This window comes from Triticum urartu, chromosome 6A (genome assembly GCF_056163025.1).
Source record: "Triticum urartu cultivar PI428250 chromosome 6A, HENAU_Tu73, whole genome shotgun sequence".
NCBI classification, from domain to species: domain Eukaryota; kingdom Viridiplantae; phylum Streptophyta; class Magnoliopsida; order Poales; family Poaceae; genus Triticum; species Triticum urartu.
Window position 1 is genome coordinate 299164639 of NC_141878.1, and position 5741 is coordinate 299170379.

A 5741-nucleotide genomic window follows, 5' to 3' on the forward strand; every position below is an offset into this window, starting at 1 on the left:
TTTTCATTTTCATTTTCAGTAGGTTCAGTAGGTTGAGGAGCAACTCTTTGCTCTACTGGTCGGGGTGAGGATACCCCGAACAAGCCCCTCAGAGGATTACTTTCCATAGTAACAAGTGATAGTAAATTTCAGCACATTATATAAATTTTTCCTTACCAAATTCCACCTACCAAAGGCGCTTCAGTCCCTGGCAACGGCGCCAGAAAAGAGTCTTGATGACCCACAAGTATAGGGGATCTATCGTAGTCCTTTCGATAAGTAAGAGTGTCGAACCCAATGAGGAGCAGAAGGAAATGATAAGAGGTTTCCAGCAAGGTATTCTCTGCAAGTACTGAAATAAGTGGTAACAGATAGTTTTGTGATAGGATAATTTGTAACGAGCAACAAGTAACAGAAGTAAATAAAGTGCAGCAAGGTGGCCCAATCCTTTTTGTAGCAAAGGACAAGCCTAGACAAACTCTTATATAGAGAAAAGTGCTCCCGAGGAAACATGGGAATATCGTCAAGCTAGTTTTCATCACGCTCATATGATTCACGTTCGGTACTTTGATAATTTGGTATGTGTGTGGACCGGTGCTTGGGTGCTGCCCTTACTTGGACAAGCATCCCACTTATGATTAACCTATATTGCAAGCATCTCTAACTACAACAAAAGTATTAAAGTAAACCTAACCATAGCATGAAACATATGGATCCAAATCAGCCCTTTACGAATCAACACATAAACTAGGGTTTAAGCTTCTGTCACTCTAGCAACCCATCATCTACTTATTACTCCCCAATGCCTTCCTCTAGGCCCAAACAATGGTGAAGTGTCATGTAGTCGACGTTCACATAACACCACTAGAGGAGAGACAACATACATCTCATCAAAATATCGAACGAATACCAAATTCACATGACTACTAATAGCAAGACTTCTCCCATGTCCTCAGGAACAAAAGTAACTACTCACAAAGCATAAACATGTTCATAATCAGAGGGGTATTAATATGCATATAGGATCTGAACATATGATCTTCCACTAATTAAACCAACTAGCATCAACTACAAGAAGTAATTAACACTACTAGCAACCTACCAGCACCTATCCCGGACTTAGAGACAAGAATTGGATACAAGAGATGAACTAGGGTTTTGAGATGAGATGGTGCTGATGAAGATGTTGATGGAGATTGCCCTCTCCCGATGAGAGGAGCGTTGGTGATGATGATGGCGATGATTTCCCCCTCCGGGAGGGAAGTTTCCCCAGCAGAACAGCTCCGCCAGAGCCCTAGATTGGTTCCGCCAAGGTTCCGCCTCGTGGCGGCGGAGTTTCATCCGAGAAGATGGCTTGCGATTTTTTCCCATCGAAAGACTCCATATAGCAGAAGATGGCCACCGGAGGGCCACCAGGGGGCCCACGAGGTAGGGGGCGCGCCCAGGGGGGTAGGGCGCGCCCCCACCCTCGTGGGCAGGGTGTGGCCCCCTGGTGAAGTTCTTGCTCTCAGTATTTTTTATATATTTGGAAAACATCTTCCATGAAGTTTCAGGACTTTTGGAGCTGTGTAGAATAGGTCTCTAATATTTGCTCCTTTTCCAGCACAGAATCCCAGCTCCCGCCATTCTCCCTCTTTATGTAAACCTTGTAAAATAAGAGAGAATAGGCATAAGTATTGTGACATAATGTGTAATAACAGCCCATAATGCAATAAATATTGATATAAAAGCATGATGCAAAATGGACGTATCAGTTGGCACCCCACCCCTTCATGAACTGTCGGCCGCGTTTGGCACAGAGATGCCAAGAGTCAATAGCCGAGGGGGGCGGAGGTGAGGAAGAGACCTAGTCTCCACCCAGCGAGCCCCAACAGCCTCCACGAATCCAGTTTGGGACAACCAGAATGTCTCAAACCGAAATCGGGGAGGGATCGGAGGACGCTCGTCGGAGGAGGACAAGAGAAGAGGGACGTGGTCGGAGCCAATCTAAGTGATAGCCCAAAGAGAGGCCAGAGGGCAGCGGAGGTCCCATTCCGGGGAGACTAGGACCCGGTCCAGGACGGACTGTGTCGGGGAGGCTTGCCGATTGGTCCAGGTGAACCTTGCACCGATCCTATCTATTTCGTGAAGGCCAAGATCGGCAATGCAGTCATTAAACATCTACATACATGCAAAGTTGACGTGGTCATTGCTCTTGTCTTCCGTGAATTGGAGGAGGTTAAAATCGCCTCCGACAACCACTGGTAGGGAGGCCGCAGAGACCTTCTGGTTAAGCTCCTCGAGGAAGGACGCGGATCTACGGTGGTCAGCCGGGCCATAGACGATGATAGCCTCCCATTTGAAATTCAGGGCCCGTTCATAGAGCTCCATACTAACAAAGAACTGGCCCCGGTCCATACTCCCCACCTCAAAGGTGGCATCCTTGGCACGTAGAAGGATGCCACCCGAATGGCCGGCGTTCCCACTAGAAGGGAGACAGTGCCACGCGAAGAGGTGGGTGCTCGGCCTGTCAAGCTCCGGCAAGGAGAAGTCGGAGCGCATGGTTTCCTGGATCGCCACTATGTCAATATGCTCATCGCGCAAGTACTTGATGAGTTGGCGGCGCCGATCGTCATGGCCGAACCCGCGGATGTTCCAGAATATGGCACGCATTAGGGAGCCATTGGGGGGCTGCTTGACCCCAGGACGCGGGAGGCGCTTTGGGCGCGGAGAGCGGTAGTGCGAGAGCGAGTGCGGCCACGAGGCTCGGCCGCGACCACTGGGGGGCGGCCAGCAGCCCTACGGGGCTGTGACGGCGTAGCCACCGGAGAAGGGGCCAAGGGGATGGAGGGAGCGAGGAGGGCCTGCGGGCCTCCGCCAACTTCCCATCAAGGATCTCGCGAGCCTGGATGGCCGCAATCTGCACTAAGGGAGGAGCGGATTCCCCCTTGAAAACAATCGCGGAATCTGACGCAACCTTCGCAAGGTGACCTAGAGGGACTGCTTCAAGCGTAGAAAATGAGCAAGTAGAAGCTGAAGGGGGGAGGGCTGGCGTACCTGGCTCCAGGTTCTGGGTAGCGGCCCGAAGCTCCGCCCGCTCGAGAATGGGCAGAGCAGGGCTACCATCCGGCCGGGCGGCCTCAAGCCTGACACTCCATCTCGAGGCCATCACCGGGGTGGAGGAGGACTGACCGCGGCGGGAGTAGGCCGCAGACCGTGGGGGAGGGGGCTGGGAAGCCATGGGGGTGGTCACCCGAGTCTCGCCCTCCCCGTCGGGGTCCGCCGTAGCCGTGAGGATGAGTGACAGATGGCAGCAGTCGAGGCACCGGGGGGATGAAGCAGGAGCTAGCGACGCGGGATCAGGGTCGGGGGGAACCCCAGTTACCGCCAGCAGAGACGACTGGGAGGGGCGGCTGCCGGGGGTGGTGGGGGGTCCTCTGGGACCATCGCCGGGGGGGGCGAGCTGGGGAGGAGTGGCGCGGCGACCTGGCGCGTAGGCGAGATGGTGGCCGAGGAGGCGCACGTCGCGACGGGGGTCCCAGCCGTAGGGGTGGCCAGGACGGGGGCGGTCCGCTGCAAGTCCAGGATCGTCACCGCAGGAAGCGCGTCGGGGGAGCGGGGCGAGGAGGCCGGGGCGACGATGAGGCTGATGTTGGAGGCATCACTCCCCTCGGAGGCGGCTGCAGCCGGAGATGGAGGAAGCGTAGCGAGCCCAGCTTGCCGCCCCCACGGCTCGAGGACAGGGCCGGGCGAGGTGGCGAAGGAGAGTGGGAAGGGCTGTCCTCAGACGCCTCCTCCTCGCCGGAGTGGTGCGACCGAGGGTGATGACGACCGCGGTAGTCATCCTGGGACCCAGGAGGAGTGCCAGGGGGGCGTTGTCGAAGAAGCGGAGCCGACCCACATGGTTGGGCGGCTCGGGAGCAATGCGGAGATCAAATCCCTGGTCATTGAAGAAGACTCGAAGGGTGGCGCGCAACTTAGAGGAGTCGAGGCACTTGACTTTCACGCGCACCTCCTCGTCCTTACGAAGGGACAACTCGTCGACCACCACCACCTTGCCAAGGATCCGAGACATATTGCGGATCACCCACTCGGACCGGGCGATGTCAGGAAGCCCGACACCAGGATCCAAGCAGTGTCAAGGACCGCAACGGCTTTGGGGTCGAGGATCGGCTTGGAGATGTCGACGACCAACTTGTTGAGGGCGAGAATGATCTGATCACTGCGCGTGGTGTAGCCGTGGCTGAGAGCGTCGGGGAAGACCACCAAGAAAGCACCACCGGTGGTGAGGGTGGCCTGCCAGTCCCATTCACGACGATAGAGGTGGTTGAGCTCAGCCTCAATCATCTCGGGGGAGGCGACACCATCAATCACCGTGATGAGCGCCTGGAGGGCGGGGGAGGGGGAGGGGACGTCCGGGAGCTCGATGTGGAAGAACCCCAGCCCCTCAATCCCATGGCCGTACATCATCAACTCCTCGTCGATAGGCCTATCCGGGAACAACAGCGCAGGGTGGGAGGGATCCTTGCAGATGTAGCAGCATGGGGGGTTGATACAGTTGACCTGAGAATGACCCGCAATGCCGCAGTTGAAGCACGACGGACTTGGGCAGCCAGAAACAAGGCCAGGTGCAGCCGAGCGGCCGGAGGCCGACACAGGGGCTGCCTGTTGGTTGGCCCGAGCCTGCCCGCGCCGCTTCTTCTTTTTGGCCGCACCCGGGCGACCACGAGCCTGGCCACCCCCAGCACCACCGGCGGTAGGGGGCAGAGGGGTTCGCAGCATGCGGCGGGATGTACTTCCTAGCCGGGGCAGCAGCGGGTTGGGGAGGCGCACGCAGGGAGAGAGGGCGGGCCGGGCGGGGAGGGGACGGGCTGCGCTCCCAGCGCCGGGGCGGGTAAGGAGAGTGCCGGTGCGAGGAGCGCCAATCGGCCGCCACCGGCGGAGGGGAGCGGGACCGAGTACGCCCATCGGAGTGGCTCGGGGAGCGGCGGTGGTCACGGCGGTCGTCGAAGCCCTGCGAGCGACGGCTATCCCGGTCCCGGAGCTCGCGCCGCAGGTCATCCTTGCGATGGGCGGCTGATACGTCCATTTTGCATCATGCTTTTATATCGATATTTATTGCATTATGGGCTGTTATTACACATTATGTCACAATACTTATGCCTATTCTCTCTTATTTTACATGGTTTACATAAAGACGGAGAATGGCGGTAGCTAGGATTCTGGGCTGGAAAAGAAGCAAATATTAGAGACCTATTCTGCACAACTCCAAAAGTCCTGAAACTTCACGGAAGACGTTTTCACAATATATAAAAAATACCGAGCGCAAGAAGTTCACCAGGGGGGTCACACCCTGCCCACGAGGGTGGGGGGCGCGCCCTACTCCCCTGGGCACGCTCCCTACCTCGTGGGCCCCCTGGTGGCCCTCCGATGGCCATCTTCTGCTATATGGAGTCTTTCGATGAGAAAAAATAATCATAAGCTATCTCCTCGGATGAAACTCTGCCGCCACGAGGCGGAACCTTGGCGGATCCAATCTAGGGCTCCGGCAGAGCTGTTCTTTCGGGGAAACTTCCCTCCGGGAGGGGGAAATCATCGCCATCGTCATCACCAACGCTCCTCTCATCGGGAGAGGGCAATATCCATCAACATCTTCACCAACACCATCTCCTCTCAAAACCCTAGTTCATCTCTTGTATCCAATTCTTGTCTCTAAGTCCGGGATTGGTACTAGTAGGTTGCTAGTAGTGTTAATTACTCCTTGTAGTTGATGCTACTTGGTT

The 5741-nt window shown here is 56.1% G+C and overlaps 2 pseudogenes; both read right to left on the minus strand.

Moving 5' to 3' along the window:
• Positions 1-2630: 2630 nt before the first annotated feature.
• Positions 2631-3199, minus strand: LOC147965070 (uncharacterized; annotated as a pseudogene).
• A 140-nt stretch (positions 3200-3339) lies between these two features.
• LOC147965071 (uncharacterized) lies at positions 3340-5019 on the minus strand (annotated as a pseudogene).
• Between the last annotated feature and the right edge of the window lie 722 nt (positions 5020-5741).